At 44.7% G+C, this 18,664-nt stretch overlaps 1 long non-coding RNA gene across 5 annotated transcripts in view; it reads left to right on the top strand.

The window, feature by feature from the left end:
* The first annotated feature begins 15,495 nt into the window (after window positions 1–15,495).
* The window catches only part of LOC106508464 (uncharacterized), a 315,434-nt gene continuing 312,265 nt past the window's right edge, over window positions 15,496–18,664 (top strand). For all 5 annotated transcript variants that reach the window (XR_002346881.2, XR_014813482.1, XR_014813481.1 and 2 more), the window contains exon 1: window positions 15,496–15,635. This is a non-coding gene — a long non-coding RNA (uncharacterized LOC106508464). The remainder of the gene's footprint in view (window positions 15,636–18,664) is intronic.

The raw sequence follows: 18,664 nt of genomic DNA, 5'->3' as shown, positions 1-18,664 counted from the left end.
AAGTACCTTCTCTAATCACAGTAGAAATGAATTAGAAATCAATACAGAAAGAAATCTGGAAAATCTCTAAATATTTGGAAACTAAATAGCATTTCTAAATGACCCATAGATCAAAGAACAAGTAAAAAGGAAATTGGAAAATGTTTGAATGAAAGTAAAATCACAACATCAGAAATTTGGAGATGCTGAAGCAGCACTCAGAAATTCATAAAAATGAAAGCCTCTCTTAGGAAAAAAGTCCCAAATCAATAATCTGTTTCTACTTTAAGAAACTAGAAGCATATCATTAATTTGGCTTCATATTCCAGAGTAAACAGTAAAAAAAGAGCGAAGACTGTAGGAGACAAAGTGTTCTAGAGAAAGAGCCAAAGCTGATGGCATAATTCCGTGTCAGCATCCAAAGGTCTGAGAATCAGAGGAAGCAACTGTTTCTTAACCTGCTCTGTGGCAAGAGAGTACCCAGAGCTCACTCAAGTTGAAACAGAATAACTGGATAACTGTATCTCCCGTTGTGACTCAGCGGAAATGAATCTGACTAGCTTCTATGAAGACGGAGGTTCGATCCCTGGCCTCGCTCAGTGGGTTAAAGGATCTGGCATTGCCGTGAGCTGTGGTGGAGGTTGCAGATGCGGCTTGTATCCTGAGTTGCTGTGGCTGTGGTGTAGGCCAGCAGCTGTAGCTCCGATTAGACCCCCCTAGCCTGGAAACCTTATGCTGTGGGTGTGGTTGTAAAAAGACCAAAAAAAAAAAAAAAAAAAAAAGAAAAAGAAAGAAAAAAGAAATTGAATTTGTAATGAAAAACCTCTGCCAAAGGAAACCCCAGTCCCAGATGGCTTTACTGGTGAATTCTTCTGAAATTTAAGGAACAATTACTACCAATTATACAAAATGGAAGAGGAGGAAGTACCACCATTATATGAGTCCAGTATTACTCTGATATTAAAAGCAGACAAAGATATTATAAACAATAGAAAACTAAAGACCAATTTCCTCATGAAAGTAGATATAAAAATTTGTCACGAAATTTTAGCAAATTGAAGGCAGTGATATGTGAAAATGATAACACATCATGATCCAGTGGAATTTATCCCAGGAACGCAAGTGGAAATGGTATTTGAAAATCAGTTAATGGAATTCATCATATTAACTAACAGATTAAAAAAAGAAATATCATGTAACCATCTCAGTAGAGGTAGAAAAAGCATTAGGTGACATCCACCATCCATTTCTGGTAAAAAGTCACTGCATTAGAATAGTAGGAGACTTCCTCCACCTGGTACAAGGCACCCGTAAAAACCTACAGTCGAAGTCATCTTCCTTAGCCGTCTGTGGTTAAAGACTCTGTGCATTACATGCTACAATGGTTAAAGACTCAATGCTTTCAGCTTATGATCAAGAATAAGATAGAGACGTCCACTTTTTACACTTCTGTTTATATTATACTAGGGGTTCCAGCCATTGTTGTCAGACAAAAAAAAAAAAAAAAAAAAAAAAAAGAAATACAGAGCAATGAGATTGGAAAGAAGTAGTCAAAATATCTTCAATCACAAAAAACATAGTATCTATGTAGAAAATCTTATGGAACTACTGAAAACTCTCAGAACTAATAAGTTTAACAGGGTTTCAGGATACCAGATCACTGTACAATAATCAACTGTGTTTCTACACACTAGCAAGAAACACTTGGAAATAGAAGTTAAGAAATAATACCACTCAAAACAGTATATGTATGACATTTTAAGAATAAACCTGAGAAAAAATGTGCAAAATCTGTATACTAAAAACTATCACTGCTGAGGAATTTTGAAAATACATAAATTGAGAGGTATTTATTTATGAATTGAAAATTTTAATATTGCTAAGATGCTTATTGTATCTAAATTGATGTATACATTCAACACAATTCCATTCAAAATCCCAGTAGGCAAATTGTAGAAGTTGACAAGTACATTCTAAAATCCATAAGGAAATATAAAGAAGCTGGACTAATCAAAATCATTCTGAAAAAGAATAAATTTGGAGGACTTACCCTACCTCACCTGAAGTCTTATAGTAAAGCTGCGTTAATCAAGGAAGTGTGATGCTGGTGTGAAGGTAGACAAGATAAATCAATGGAGTAGAACAGAGAGTTCAGAAATCAACCCGCACTCACACGGTTAATTGATTTTCTCTAAATTGCGAAGATAGTCTAGTGGAGAAAGGGTAGTGTTTTCACAAATACTGCTGAAACAATTGGAGAGCCGTATGCAAGATAATGGACTTGGATATATACTTTGCGCCATCCACCAAAATGAACTTAAAATGGATCATAGACCTAAATATAAAAGCTAAAACTATAAAATAGGAGAAAAATCATGTAACTGTGGGTTAGGCAAATATTCCTTAAAAAACAAACAAACCAAAAAAAACCAAAGGCATGATCTATAAAAGAAAAAAATTTAAATTGGACTTCATCAAAATTAAGAACTTTTTATAAAACACTGTTAAGAGAATGAAAAGACTTCACGAATTGGGGAAAAAAATTTGCAAGGTGAATATTTGATACAGATTTATATTCTGAATACATAAAGAACTCTAAAAATTCAACAACAATAATAATAATAATAGTAATAAATAACTTATTAAAAGAATGGGCAAAAGATTTGAGCAGAAATTTCACCAAAGTATATATACGGATGACAAATAAGCATATGAGAAGATGCTCAATGTCATTAGAAATTCGGGAAATGCAAATTAAAACCTCAATGAGATACCACTACACATCTATGAAAACGTCTAAAATTAAAGCCTGACCGCATCAAATGTTGGTGAGAATGTGGAGCAACTTTTATTCTCTACTGGCAGAGATGTAAAATAGTAGTCATTTTGGAAAAGAGATTGACTTTTTTTTTTTTTTTGGTCTTTTTAGGGCCGCATCCATGGCATAAGGAAGTTCCCAGGCTAGGGGTCAAATCAGAGTTGTAGCTGCTGGCCAAAGCCACAGCCACAGCCACAGCCAAAGCCACAGCCACAGCCACAGCAATGTGTGATCCAAGCCACTTCTGCAAACTTCATGGCAGCTTGTGGCACTGCCGGATCCTTAACCCACTTAGCAAGGCGAGGGATCGAACCCGAATTCTCATAGATACTATGAGGTTCGTAACCTGCTGAGCCACAACAGGAACTCCTGACCTTAGGGAAGTTTAGATCTCTATGGAGTACATAGTTGGAGCAGAAATCTTTTATTATTAAGGAACAAAGGGAAAGACACCACAGAGGCTGTTGTTGCCTCTCTGTATTTGTTCTCCCTTTCTAATAGGATATACATAATAATAGATGTCCACTGAGCGTATGGCTACCTAGCTAAAGAGTCTATGCCAGCATGCTTTGCAGCTAGTTGTGGCCAAATCATAAGTTCTAACTATGGAAAATGAACAGCAGTGACGGGTGTAAGTTCCTAAAGGGAAAGAAGTAAAACCTGGCCCAAGGCGTGTTTCTGCATCCTGCCGGCTGGAATGTGAACTTGATGTCATGTGAAGCCGTCGTCTTGAACTTGGAGGAGGCGATGATGGCGGCATAGAAGATGAGAAGGAGCTGGGTCCCTGATGGTGGTGGATCTTTACAATTCTTTTGTTGTAACAGAAGTACATACACGCACAGCACAAGCAGATAGATATACACACACATAGGTGAGTACATACACACATTTTCACACACACACTCGTAGATAATAAACTATCCAAACCAAGACAACCAACTTTTTAATGTGGCCCTCTCTAATTTGTAGATTAAAATACGTCAGCATATATCAACTTGTATGTTTTTCCTGGTTTTGTCATCAGCATTGTCTTTGGCAACCTCAGTAAAACTTCACATTAGTTAAATGTGGAATGATGAATACAGACAGTTAACAAGGCATAAGTCAATCAGGTTTTCTGATGAGATCATAAGCTACAGTAACAGCATTTTGCAGCAGTAAATTCTCAAGTGCTTTATGTGCACTTGGAATGTGTAAATGTTTCCAAGCTAAGTATAATTTTTAGGTTGGATGTAAAAAAGAACACTTGAAGTCAGAGACGAAATGGAAATAACACAATAAAAGCAGCAGCTCTACACTGATTTCTTTGGACCTGAGAAAATGTTACCAAGATCTTTCATCAGAGACTTACCCCAAATTCTAGATTATATCAATTTTTTCGTAATATATATTCAACCAATAATTTGTACCAACTTCTGAGAAAATCTTACAAATGACAGCATTGATTGTTTACAGGTTAATCTTTTATTCTCAGGCACATGGAGGAATTGTGGGTGGGGAGGGGCGAGCTGGTGGGGATGGAATGGGGCTAAGGAGCATCAAGCAGAAAGAGGAGAAGCAAATGGTCCTAAATATTCATTACTTCACTTTCAAATATTTATTTATTTATTTATTTATTTGCTTTTTAGGGCCGCACCTGTGGCATATGGAGGTTCCCAGGCTAGGGGTCCAATCGGAGCTACAGTTGCTGGACTACACCACAGCCACAGCAACTCCAGATCCAAGCCACATCTGTGACCTACACCACAGCTCATGGCAACGCCAGATCCTTTAACCCACTGAGCAAGGCCAGGGATCGAACCCGCAACCTCAGGTTCCTAGTTGGATTCGTTTCTGCTGCACCATGATGGGAACTCCCAAATATTTATTTAATGCCTATTATTTTTGTGTTATTATTCTGGGTGCTGAGGGCTCAAAGCTTAATATTTCATTTCTATCCTAAAGATGATTATCATATAGTTGGAGAGGCAGACAAGTAAACTGACTATAAAACAAAATAAAGTCACTGGTTTTTCATTTCCCTAATTTTTACTGATTTCCGGAGGTAACTCATATTGGGTCATTTAGAGTATTGCATATTCCTGGACACAGGGGTTGGTTCAGGGATGTGAAATTAACTACAGCCATTTAGAGATTTTCTTGAGATTTAATATGTAAAAGCTGGGAAAAGATGTCTTTTTCATTTAGATGACTAGTTTCTTAGCAATAATAAGATTCCTAGTGCAGCCTCTGTATGAATTTCCTGGGAGGCTTAAGATATTTGATAATTAAAAAAAAAGAGTAAGTGGATGACTTATGTCTTGTGTCATCTATAACCCTATGAAGTCTGCCATCGCATTGGATCTGTTTCCACTCCGTCACCGCCCCCGCCCCCCACACCCACTACCCTTGGAGGCAAGGGTCAGCCTTCCTTTGCGCTCCTCAAGATCACCGTGGACTCCAGAGGCGCGGGTGCGCCGATGGGAGGGAGAGGAGCACGCACGCTGGGTGCTGCGCAGCTTGCTGCTGCAGGCCCCTCTGCTTGCCTCCGTCTGCGTCTCTGCCTGGCCCTCGGACTCTGGCCTTCGTTTTATCGCGCCACTTTCCCCCATAGTCTCTCCGTCTCCCAGTTCTGGTTCCGGAGCCCTGCATCCCTCCCATCCAGAATGGTTTAGCTCTGCCCCGGCTCAGGCACACCTGCATTTCTGCACTTTCTGATCCATTCGACAGATAAAGATGCCCCAGGTACCGCAGTTTACCTCCCTTAGAGCATCGCAGAGAGACTGTACATGCCAAAAATAGGAACGTGGAGAAGATTTAAATTAGGGATGTAAAGTCTTCTTAGGTGTGGGTTAGAGCAGAGAGTGGAGGAATAGTAAGATATAATCTATTTTGGGAACTTAGCCTCCCTGGATACAATAAAGTCCATGTTTTCATAAAGACAGTGTGAACGTGTGTTTTTACTACAAGAGATTTGGCCTGATGGACACTTTACTGAGAGTGTTTGACTTCAGAGGTGGGTGGGTAGGTGGCAGGCAAAGACTCACCATCTCGTATATTCGGCCTCCTGGATAGAGTTTCTAAGTGAGAAAATGGGTATTCATTACTATTTCACCCCATGCCTTTCCCTTTACACCTGTCCCTTTCCCCCCAGTTCTAACATTTTTCAGGAACTAAGATTCACGAGGGGGTTCTTTAGAGAGAACTAGAAATGCCGAGAGTCACTGGGTCTTTGGTTGGGTACACTGACCATTTTTTTTAGGTCAGAATTTACTGTTCACCTGAAATGATGGCTTGGCGTGCTCATGGGTATATTTCTAATCCTGAAGCAAAGGGACGATGTAAATGTTTATACATTTAGAATTGTTGAGCCGCAGTCCACAATTCAGTTTTCCTGGAACGGGGCAACACATCATTCTGATTCTTTCTCATACCCCAAAGCCGTTGGTCCCATTTTAATTTTGTACTGCCAGTGGTCTAAGTGTATCTTTGTAAGGCCTTTAAAGCTATCTGACAGTTGGGCAGAGTATAAATAACCTTTATTGTTATTATCATTGTATGTAGCATTCACTCTGTTTTGCTGCCATTAATAAACTATTCAAGCAATGTTGTTGCAATGTATAATATTAGCAGAAAACTCCCCGGGGAGACACATAAGCGGGTGTTTAATATTCTGCTTGCTCCTCAGTCCATCTCCCCACTGGCGGGGATGTTAGAGCTTGTTCAAAGTTCAAATGAAAAAAAAAAAAGACCTATGAAATCAAAAAACACCATTAAACATGTTACTGTAATTCATAGAATTGCTTTTACTTTAGCATTTTTGCTAAATTAGAAGATCATAAATTAAGTTCATATGCTCTTGAAATTTTTATTCTTGTTGATATTTTCAATTGAGCAGACAAAATAATTCCCACAGATCTGTGTATCGGAAGTGATTTTTCAGCAGCTCGCTCAAACTAGTATAGATAAACATAGAAGCCAAATGACTTTTCCACTGAAATGCTCAATTGCGAAGTAGTTTTTGAGCAGAGGTAGCCTGTATTTTGGGGGTTTTGTTTTGTTTTTTTGCTCCATAATACTTTATTGATGACTTGGTGGAGCTCAGATTCAGCCTGGGAATTTAAACCCAGTGTAAGCATGCGGTAACGTCTGGCCGCGTTGGCGGTTTAGGTGGGAAGTAGTGCGTACAAGTGAATGTTAGGCAACCGAGTGCTGTTGTGAAGATTTTCAGAAAAATGTTGGAATTTCAAGGACCTGCTTAGATTTGAAAAGCCAATCACAACTGCATGTCACTGTTGACTTCTAGGTCTGTGGAGCTTAGAAATAATTTCTTCTTCATTGCATTAGTTCATTTTAGCTCTCGGCTTTATAGGGAAATCCCTTTGAGAGTTTATTTGGGGCCTTAGAGCAGATTTTTGTTTTTCTGTGTGATGAACAATCCCAAAATGTAGGGGCTTAAAACAGCAACCATTTAACTCAGGATTCTGTTACTCTGTAACTTGGGTCGGGCTCAGATTAAATGTTCTTCTGCGGATCCTAACTGGGTTCACTCACCTACCTGTGGTCGGCTGCTGGCCAGGTATGCTCTTTTCTTTCTGGGGTTGGCTGTGTGGCATGGGACAGCAGGGAGGCTGGGCCACCAACCCTTCATCATCCTGCAGGCCAGCCTGGGCTACACCCCATGGTGACTCCGAGTTCTCAGGATGGCCAGAAAGAGGACGAGCCCCCCTGCAGAGTGCTTATGAAGTTTCTGCTTGAGTCGCATTTGCTAATGTTCCTTTGGCCAGAGCATGCCACCTGGCTGAGCCCATAGTGTGAATGAGAGACATTTTCAAAGCGCCATGCCAGAGGGGCATGAATATAGGACAGGATTGAATTTATGGAATTTTTCAATCTGTCACAGTAACAGAGATCGCTTTGGAGAGCCATAAGTAGCTATAATAGTCTTTGAGACATCAGACCACTTTGTCTATCAAGGGAGCATGGTGTTTTGAAAAATCCTTGGTCTTGAATTTTAAAGAATTCCAAGAATTGGTTTCTTGTTCTGGCATTACTGCTAATTCTCTAAGTGACATGTGACAACTCATTGACCTTTTGGGTCACTAATTCTTCAAATCTTAGATTGAGGTCTTTTTTTTTTTTAATTAAAAAATTTTTTTTTTTGGCTGTGCCTGTGGCATGCAAAGTTCCTGGGCCAGGGGTGGAACCTATCCAAAGCAGAGATCCAAGGGACAACACTGGATCCTTAACCCACTGAGCCACCAGGGAACTCTGAGATCTTGTTTTTTAGGACTAAGATATTTCGAGGTTTCAGGTGAATGTCTTTTCTTACATGATACTGAAGAATTTAGAGAAAAATAAAAAAAATCATGGAACCATGAAGCTCATTTGAGTCCAACACATTATTTTTAATGGTGAGACTTAGTTAAGACCCTAATGCAAGCAAGTCTAGAAAGCAGGTCTTTCTGGCTGCCAGTCTACCAAGTTTTTCTCTCTCTAGTCCTTGGATTTTGTCAACAAGGAACTTGTATATGTCTAAGTGCGATTAGCAACTCCACCCATAAAAATTAGTTCACTCAAAGTTTTACTTTTTATTCGAGGTTCTTAGTATCGTATAGCTACACAGTCTTGAGAGATTTACAAGTGCTCCTTGGGCCAGTAAGGTAGTTAGCAAATGACAGCATCTGAGGGTAATCCGGACTGGATTCACTCGAGAATCTGTGGAACATTTTGTCATGAGGAGTCAAGAAAACGTGCTCCTCGTGCTTTCTGACCGTCACTCCTCCCTCTTTCTGCCAGTTGCTGTTTCTGACCTCTGCTGGGTCAGGCTCAGGGGTGGAAAGCTGTGGGAGGGAGGGGACCAGGGGTGGGGAGCACATATGGCTGCTCCTCTTGTCCTCTGCACCAGGAGCTCTTTGCACAGCAGGGCGCAGTTACTGGCTCTGGTTCTCATGGGACCTTTGGGTGTGTTCATCAGGGTCCCGCACAGGGGTCCTCTGACTACAGCTTCCTACCTTTTCTTTTTTTTTTTTTTTTCTCTTGGTCTTTTTTGCTATTTCTTGGGCCGCTGCCATGGCATATGGAGGTTCCCAGGCTAGGGGTCGAATCAGAGCTGTAGCTGCCAGCCTATGCCAGAGCCACAGCAACGCAGGATCTGAGCCGCGTCTGCAACCTACACCACAGCTCACGGCAACGCTGGATCGTTAACCCACTGAGCAAGGGCAGGGACCGAACCCGCAACCTCATGGTTTCTAGTCGGATTCGTTAACCACTGCGCCACGACGGGAACTCCCCTACCCTTTCTTGAGGTCACATCAAGCCACGGCAGTCCTCTTCGATGAGAAGTTCAGCCATCTCCTTGCAGGGTCCTTTGTCTTTGCTCTTAGCTGTAGTCTAGTCTAGCCAAAGTTGTTCAACTTCAGATTTATCTTCTTGAGAGTCTGGCACCTGGTTTATGTGTCCCCCAAATTCCTGGGGTCATCTACCACGTTTTGGTTGCATTGCCCAGCAGGGAGAAAGTGCCCCATTGTTCTGCCCAGGTGGTGGGGAGGAGGCACGTTGCGGCTCAGGAGCAATGTTCTCTAGCACTGACACCCTCTCTCCCTCAGACCCTCAACGCATATGCCAGCTCTTTGTCTTCTCTCGTGGAGACTGAAGATGATACCCACACAGTACATTTGCATGGGTCTCCCAGTTTCTCAACACAACCAACATATGTAGTCTAGCCCCTTATTTTAAGATGTGGGGCACCTAGGGCACCCATTGTGTTATTTTCAGCCCCTTGTTCTGGCTGAAAAAAGTGCGTAAGAAGCATAGCTTTAGTTTCTCCCTCCGAAAGATGGCGAAGTTGGACTTCTCGACCTTTGGATGCTGCTGTGAACTGACTTGTGTCTCTCCTTCCCTTGACAATACCTCCAAATCCATATGTCGAAGCCCTGACTCCCAACGTGACTCTATTTGGAGATGGGGATTTCATGAAGTAATTAAGATGAAATGAAGTCATAAGGATGAGACCCTAATCTTATAGGATTGGTGGCCTTAAAAGGATTGGGAGAGAGAGGGAAGGAGAGGGGAAGGAGAGACAGAGGGAGAGAGGTCTCTTTCTCTCTTTCTCTATGTGCAAGCACCAAAAAAGGACCATAGGAGAACACAGCAAGAATGTGGCTGTCTGTGAGCCAGGAACAGGGCTCTCACCAGAAACAGAACCATTCAGAACCATGATCTTGGACTTTCTAGCCTCTAGAACTACGAGAAAACAAATTTCTGTTGTTTAAGCCATACAGTCTGTGATATTTTGTTGTGGCAGTCTAGGCGGACTAATAAGCCTTCTTTACCTCTGTAACTCTGGAAAAAACCTCTCGGGAGTTCCTGTTGTGGCTCAGCAGGTTAAAAACCCGACTGGTATCCCTGAGGTTGCAGGTTCGATCCCTGACCTCACTCAATGGGCTAAGGATCTGGCGTTGTTGCAAGCTGCATGTAGGTCACAGACGAGGCTCAGATCTGGTGTTGCTATGGCTGTGGCCTAGGCCAGTGGCTGGAGCTCCAATTGGACCCCTAGCCTGGGAACGCCCATATCCATGGGTGTGGCCCTAAAAGAAAAAAAAAAAAAAAAAAGCCCAAACCAAAAAACTCTCAAGCTTCTCCCAGCCTACGAAAATTCCCATGTCTCTAGGAAAGAACTCACCTCCCTCCTCCATGGCCATTTAGACTCGGGGAAGCCTCTCCTTGACTGTTGAGGCTGCTGGTCTGCCTTCCCCTTCATCTCCAAACAGAACTCCTACCCATGGCACTCACGCTGTTAATGCTATCTCACCAACAAACAAGCTCCATTCCCCAGGTTCTCATTTTCTCAGGTGTCCAGGACTTGGCTGTCTCATGTACTGATTCCCTCATCCATGACATCAATGGTATAGCAATTTCCTGTAAACTATGCTTTGATCATACTGAAATATATTAACTGCGGTGAGCGATGAAATTGCCAGTGCTGTTATTGTGTGAGCCACACTTTGGGAACTGTGACAGCAGTGAGAGATTACATTCATGGCTTGAAATGTGTGATCTCCTTTGAACCCAGAAAAATGGCATTTATTTGGAAAGAGGAAGTGGAGGGCCAAGAACAGGGGTTTTAAAATCATCCTAGCTGCACATTAAGGCTGTCTGTCTCTTAGTATCAGAATCACACTTGCATCCACAGCAACAGTTTGGGGATAAGGAAAATAGAAAGCTAAATTTTGGGAGTTCAAAAGACAGGTCTCTCTTCTTTCAACTCCTAAATCACCTTTAGTTGATTCCAACCTTTGGCACTTACATTTTAAACTTTCTGTGTATAGAGAATGTGTTTTATCATCCATGCCTCTCTGAAAGCTCCTAACTGAATCCCTAGCAGAAGAATAATCCAGATAAAATTCTGAGTACAGTGCCTATCTCCTAAGAAGCACTCAATGAAGGTTAGCTCTTATTAATCCAAAGAAGGTGCTTATTCGTTGTGGATGGATTGATTTCGCTTTTGCAACTATTCTCTCCTTCATTTATTCTGTGGAAAGTTACTGTAAAACCTCATTCTATTTTATATTAGGGTTAGGGATCAAAAAATCATGGGGGAAGTATGACTGTTCTTTGACCAATATCATCAATTAATATTCAGGGATTTTGAGCATTTTTTGCATGTGTATGTTTGTGTACGCCAACATTTAATCACACAGAAGGACAAGTAGAGGTTGCTTTCTTTGAAATTACTCTCCTAAATGATTCCAAGTAATGCTGGAGTCCTATTTAAAAAAACTGCCAAGTCTTCTTGCATCAAAGTCCCAATTTGCATATCACTTTACATATTGAGTCCCAAAGGCTTCCATTCAAGGGATGGAAAATAAAATTAAACGAATCAATTAGTGTATCTTACTGCAATTGTATTCAAACCCAATATTAAGGGCATTACATACAAATTACATAACAGATTTAGAAAGCAATTCAATTTAATCACATCTTAGATCGGGAGGAACAGGAACGCAGTCTAGAGCGGGAGAGAAATGCCCCTCAGCTCTGGTGCTGAGGCCTGGGGACAGGAGTTCTTGCCTGTCTTGGCTGGAATAGCTCGGGCCTGGCCATAACTGGCTCAGGGCTGCAACCCTGACCCTAGGCTGGGGCCTCCAGGAGGGGTCTTTATCTTCCCTAAGAGGTGATTCTATGGAGTCTGTTGCTTTTTTGATTTCTGGTAATGTTAGAATTTTAAACTTGATGCTGAATAGCCACTAGTTTTGTATAATATCCGTGTGCTAGGGACATTTTTGGAATGTCTAACTGCTCTCTGCATATGCCCTGTCCCTCTGGCTGTTTAAAGGGGTTCCTTCCATCTTGTCCTCTGTTTGTCTTCCACCCAGCACAGTGTGGGCACCTGGATCCGCTTGGTCCAACAGAGGACCCCCTGGCCATGTGACTAGTGTGATTAAAGAATTGAAGGCAAAAAAAAAAAAAAAAAAAAAAGGGAGTTCCCGTCATGGTTCAGCAGTTACTAAACTTGATTACCATCCATGAGGACACAGGTTCAATACCTGGCCTTGCTCAGTGGGTTAAGGATCCAGTGTTGCCGTAAGCTGTGGTGTAGGTCGCAGACGTGGCTCAGATCCGGCGTTGCTGTGGCTGTGGCATAGGCCGGTGGCTACAGCTCTGATTGGAGCCCTAGCCTGGGAACCTCCATATGCCATGGGTGGGGCCCTAAAAAGCAAAACAAACAAACAAAAACAAAACAAAGAATTGAATGCAAAATTTTGTTTCATTGAAGTTAATTTAAATTAAAAAAACTGATACTGGATTCATTTATTGGAAGACTTGATTATGTTTGGGCCGACTTGGATGTGTGAGTCTATTTCTCAACTCTACATTTTATGAAATTTTAAAACCAATCAGATATTTAGAATCTGAATTGAGATGTGTTGCAGCTGTAAAATGCATACCAGGTTTCTTTCTTTCTTTCTTTCTTTTTTTGTCTTTTTAAGGCTGCACCGGCAGCATATGGAGGTTCCCAGGCTAGGGGTCCAATCAGAGCTGTAGCTGCTGGCCTACACCACAGTCACAGCAACTCGGGATCTGAACTGTGTCTATGACCTGCACCACAGCTCACGGCAATGCCGGATTCTTAACCCACTGAGTGAGGCCAGGGATTGAACCCATGTCCTCAGGGATACTAATCGGATTTGTTTCCGCTGAGCCATGATGGGAACTCCACACACCAGATTTCTTAGTATGAAAACAAAAATTAGAAATTTGTCACTAGGAGTTTCCTTTGTGGCTCAACAGTTCATGAATCCAATTAGGATCCGTGAGGATGTGGGTTTGATCCCTGGCCTCGCTCAGTGAGTTAAGGATCCGGTGTTGCTGTGAGCTGTGGTGTAGGTTGCAGATGTGGCTCGGATCCCCTGTTGCTGTGGTTGTGGTGTAGGCCAGTGGCTCCAGCTCCAATTTTACCCCTAGCATGGGAACCTCTGTATGACATGGGTGTGGCCCTAAATTAGCCAAAAAAAAAAAAAAAAAGAAGAAATATGTCACACTAGTCATTTTAATGTTGATCACATGTTGAAATGATAATATTTTGGATATATTTCATTAAACAAATTATTAAAATTAACTCGGTATATCTCATTTTACTTTTTTAATGTGGCCGTTAGAAAATTAAAAATTTCATGGGTGCCTTTTTTTGATCTTTCTGTTGGACAGTGCTGGCCTAGACAGAATGAAACCAGAGCACAGGGGAGTTCCCGTCATGAGGGGAGCGGCCCAAAGAAATAGCAAAAAGACAAAAAAAAAAAAAAAAAGAAACCAGAGCACAGATGTGTTAAATATTTGCTTTTTAAATGCAGATGCCATAGTTCACTAAAAAGGTAGGCTATTTAGGAAAAAAAACACTTTCTTTTTGCTTCCTGCAGACAAGATGAAGATTTCTCAGTTGGAGAGAATCAGAGGGAGATGCCAGGTGAACAGGAGTGGACGGCCATCTGAAGACTCTGAAGGACAGAAGCCTGGGCCCCGTTCACATTCCACAGCTCCGGACACAGGCCTGGGCCCTGTTCACATTCCACGGGGCCGGTGTAACCTGTAAGGCAATCAGCCCGGTACCTAAGTCTCTGGGCAGCCCCCTTTTCTTAGAAGAACAAAGTTGGCTGATAATGGGCTGCAGATGCTGCAAGCTTACCCATCTAATTGCCTCTCTACTGCTGACATAACTGCTGGCTTGAAGTTAGAAGATACGAACCTTACTGTAAATCATTATTGTAGACCTAAACACTCTCCCTAGTTAAGAGGTATTTTCACCGCCACCTTGTTTTTTGCACCCCTACTTACGCATGCGCACCTCTCCCAACCTGAATCTTAAGTTTGCCTTTATAAACATAGTACGTTTCTTTGTTCCGGGCTTCACACTCAAGCCGCTTTTAGGTAGCGTGTGGCCCTGGCCAGTCGTAAAGACTCCTAATGTTTCTTCTCGGTTGGAGTGGTCTCAGTTCTTTCATGGCACAACTACTCCACCAGGGTCTGTCTGGGAGTCAGTCTACTGCCTGTGCTGAGGATGCCCGGAGCCGACCTCCTGGCCCTCAGGTGCAGACCGGGTACCACTCACAGCCAGCCCTCTGCCGCAGGCTAGCCTGTGCCCCAAGACCTTGTTCAGCCCTCACCCAGCCCACTCTGCGGGCCGACTCCACCTTCCACCCGCAGGCCCCCTTCCCCCGGTGCGTGCTCGACTCGCTCCTGGCGACCTATAAACGGAGAGGGGGTACTGGACACCTGGAGGAGTGGGGACACGGGGCACATGGAAGTCATTGCCCGTGACCAAGGGGGAACCCGCCAGACCAGCTCCAGGTTCTCTGCCAAGGCCTGGGCAGACGGTGGAGACCGCCTTCCGCCCCCTTCTGACACCGGCTTCATCTTTCATGGGCGCATGTGATCTTTCGAGCTGTCAATGTGGCTGCACATTGTGTTTGTTTTTCACCTTATTTGCTGAATTTCAGGGCAGTTTTTGCCTTGTGGCTCATGATTCACACTGTTTCCCGCTTTGAGCTCTGCTTCCCAGTGGAGGTTACGTGTCATTTCTGAGTTGGCGCAGTGGGCCAGATTGCGTTGTCCCAAATGGCTGCAGCAATGTTTCTGTTCCCATGTGCTCTTCATGATCTCGCTGCTCTCACGGAGAAATGGAGTCTATTTCCTTCTCCTTGTGTTACTGACCGTCCGCCTAAGTCAGTCCCCAACAAGCGTTCCTCTGCAGGCAGCAAGCCAATAGAACTAGGTGGAGTTGGATTCAGAAGCAAAGGAAGGCTTTCTTCCTCTTTTTTTTTTTTTTTTTTAATTTAAGTATAGCAGATTTACAATGTTGTCCTGAGTTCTGTCGTGCAGCAAAGCGACTTAGTTACAGACATAGATACATTCTTTAAAAAAAAAGATATTCCTTTGCATTATGGTCTATTCCATGAGATTGGATAGAGTTCCCGGCGCTCCACAGGAAGACCTCGCTGTCTATCCATTTGAAGTGTAATCGTTTGCACCCACTATTCCCAAACTCCCCGTTCTGTTCTTTGATCCGAGAAGGGACAGGTGTGACCTCGGGCACTAGAGCACCCGCCCGGCTGCCCCGGGCCGGGGGCAGGGCCGCTTTCTGGGTCTCCTCTCGGGGGAGGGAGGGGGCGGGGTTCCCGCGGGGCAGCCGCGCAGGTGCGCACCTGCGCAGCTCGCGCTCCAGAGCGCGGTGCCCGCCTGCCGCGCAGAGGTGTTGGCACGGCAGGGTCGCGCTAGGGCTCTGGTCTGAAGTGCTGGATGAGAGGCCTCCGCCTGCAGGACCCCGTGAGCAAGTGAGACTAGACCAAGCACACGCAAAAAGGTCAGACCTGCTCTTATTACCCAGCTTCTGTTATTTCCCGGGAAGTGTTCATGGGTTTGCCGGGGACACAGGCCCCTCCGCCTGTCCCGCTTCCCATCCTTGAGGGGCGCTGGGGGCGCAGGGCCGTCTTCTGTAACCGCTTCCTGCTGACGTGGGCGTCGTCCTAACCCTGGGGCGAGGAGCAGAGCGTGTCCCCAGCTGCCTGTAGGTGCTTAATTGTCCCCAGGTCTCGGCCCTGACTGTTCACCTCCCTGAGCGTCCGCGTTTGCTTGATCTTTTGGAGAAAGGACACAGACCGTCGAGCATGCATGGCCCCAATATTAGCAAGAGAACAATTGTCATGTGTTAAATTTCCTGAAAAGCAAGGTGTGGGGGTCTTTTGCTTGCAGGAAAGCGTGCCCTGATGTAGAGGCTTGCCCAGGCCGGAGTCTCCATGGCTACACTGTTGTTTTTTGGAAGAGAAGCTTCAGGCCAGAGAGGGGTTCTTAGGAGTGGTCAAGGGGTCCATTCCCCTTAGGAGTGGGCTGATCTAGTGGGCTGCCAGTTTTCCAGGTATTAGGGTCAGTTGCAGGGCCACCTTAGGAGCCCCTGGCCTCATCATTCTTCATTTATGGGTCCATCTGCCTTCTAAGGGTAATGGATGGGCCCTGCCACTTCTGCTCCCCTTTGGGGTCAGTGAGGGCAGACTCTCTTCCAGTGTCCTTCTTGTGTACTGATTGGGCCCTGTTTCCTTGGCTCGCTATCCCTTGTTTGGGGCTGTGAAACGCTCACTGGAGTTGAGAGCGTCTCCATGAGCTGTTAGCCCAGGCTCCCTGGCTGAGCAGCTGACATTGGAGGGTGACATCAGTAGGTGGGCTTGCCTCTGCGCCTTTTTCTGCTTCACCATTTCTATGTATCTTGGTTATTAAACACCTGGTGGGCAGGAGTTCCCGTCGTGGCTCAGTGGACTAGGAACCATGAGGACGCAGGTTTGATCCCTGGCCTCACTCAGTGGGTTAAGGATCTGGCGTTGCTGTGAGCTGTGGTGTAGGTTACAGGTGTGGCTCGGATCCTAAGTTGCTGTGGCTGTGGGGTAGGCCGGTGGCTACAGCTTTGATTGGACCACTAGCCTGGGAACCTCCATATGCCACAGGTGCGGCCCTAAAAAGACAAAAACAAACCAACGAACGAACACCTGGTAGGCAACCTGGACAGGGTGAGAAGTGGGGTATCTTCTATTTCCAGTTTTTGAAGTTTATGCCTAATGTTGAGGGCACTTGGGGAAATGAAATACAACCTCAGGACTGCATTCCTGTCTAGTGGCTGGGATCAGTGGGATTAGACTCAGAGGCAGCCCCGAGGCGCTCGAGGAATGCCAAGGGGTTTTCTGTTGTCTCCTGATTGATTTCCTTTATCTTATTCTAATCGACAGGTTTCTTTTCTGCTGCCTGGATTCCCTTTGGGATCAGATTTTATTTTAATTTTTTTCTTTAATTTTGTTGAAGTCTAGTTGATTTGTAATGTGTTAATTTCTGCTGTACAGCACAGTGACTCAGATACCCACAAATACTCTTTTCCATTATGGTTTATCACAGGCGATTGAATATTGTTGCCTATGCCATACCGTAGGACCTTACTGTTTATCCACAGGACCAGATTTTTATAATAATAACAGTACCAAACTGTTCATGGAGTCCTCTGAAGATCAAAGGAGGAGGTGTCCAGTGGTGTGGACTCTGATGTAACTGGGGGCCCTCTTGAATTGGTAACAGCCCCTGCCCCAGCCTTACCTCTTGGCTCATGGGCTGGCCCCGTCCCTTCACCAAACTGGAGGGACCATGGAGGATGCCCGCCCTGACCCTGGAGGGCAGCGAGGAGGGCAGCAGCTTGGCACAGGGGCCAAGGACAGCACTGCCCATGAGACAGTGGGCAAGACTGCGGCAGCTCCCTCTGGTCCACAGGTCTGCCCGGTCCCCGCACGGCCAGGGTCGCAGGAAGGCCAGCCAGGGACAGCGGCAGGCACACATGAGTTTCCATCTCCGATCCCCAGGGATGCCGCCGGTGAGTCCCCTCAAGGGACTGTGGTCCAGGCTGCTCCCGGGGGCCGACGTGTGCTCACTTTAGCCAGAGTTTAGTGCAGATACCACTGATTAAGGCTCAATCCCTTAAGACTGCCCTCTGCACTCCAGATTTCATTTTTTTTTTTTTTTGTCCTTTTAGGGGCGCACCTGTGGCATATGGAGGTTCCCAGGCTAGGGGTCCAATCGGAGCTACCACTGCCGGCCTACACCACAGCCACAGCCACTCAGGATTGAAGTCACATATGTGACCTACAACACAGCTCAGGGCAATGCTGGATCCTTAACCCACTGAGCGAGGCCAGGAATCGAACCGGCAACCTCATGGTTCCTAATAGGATTTGTTTCTGCTGTGCCATGACGGGAACTCCTTACTCCAGATTTCAGACTCCAGTTTCAAGCCCAGATTGTCACCTGTACTTCTGACTAACCCTCGATAAATTAAGGGTTCTGGGCCCCTTGCCTTAGTTTCAATGATTTGCTAGAATGGTTCACAGAACTCAGCAAACACTTGTTTATCATTTTAAGTTTACTACATCTTAGGGATACACAGGAACAGCAGATGGAGCAGTTCGTATGTGTGCAGTTGGGGTGCACCACCCTCCCAGCACACGAAGCTCCCTGAGTCCCATGCTTTTGGGATTTGTGAGAAGACCCTCGGGAAGCGTGACTCAGCATGACTTCCATCTCTGGTCACTCTCCCCTTCCCAGAGTGTGGGAATGCGGGCCGGAAGGTTTCCAGTTCCTCGTCGTGGCTTGGTCTTTCCAGGGGCCAGCCCCCGCACAGGAACCCACTCAGGGTCACCTCATCAGGACAAAGAGGTCCCCACCCAGGAAATTCCAAGGGATTAGAAACTGTGTTAAGAACCACGGTCAACGACCGACCAAATACTAGCGCAAAAGATGCTCCAGGTGCGCCTGTCATTTAGCAAAGTACAACGGCTTCGGGAGCTTCTGAGAAGCTGATTCATG

The sequence above is a fragment of the Sus scrofa genome, chromosome 8 (assembly GCF_054392235.1).
Source record: "Sus scrofa isolate SSC_HxYL_T2T_F1_AM1 chromosome 8, Sscrofa_HxYL_maternal_Yorkshire_Landrace_v2.0, whole genome shotgun sequence".
In the NCBI taxonomy this organism is placed as follows: domain Eukaryota; kingdom Metazoa; phylum Chordata; class Mammalia; order Artiodactyla; family Suidae; genus Sus; species Sus scrofa.
The sequence above is the reverse complement of the archived record's forward strand: the minus strand, read 5'-3'. Positions and strand labels throughout refer to the sequence as shown.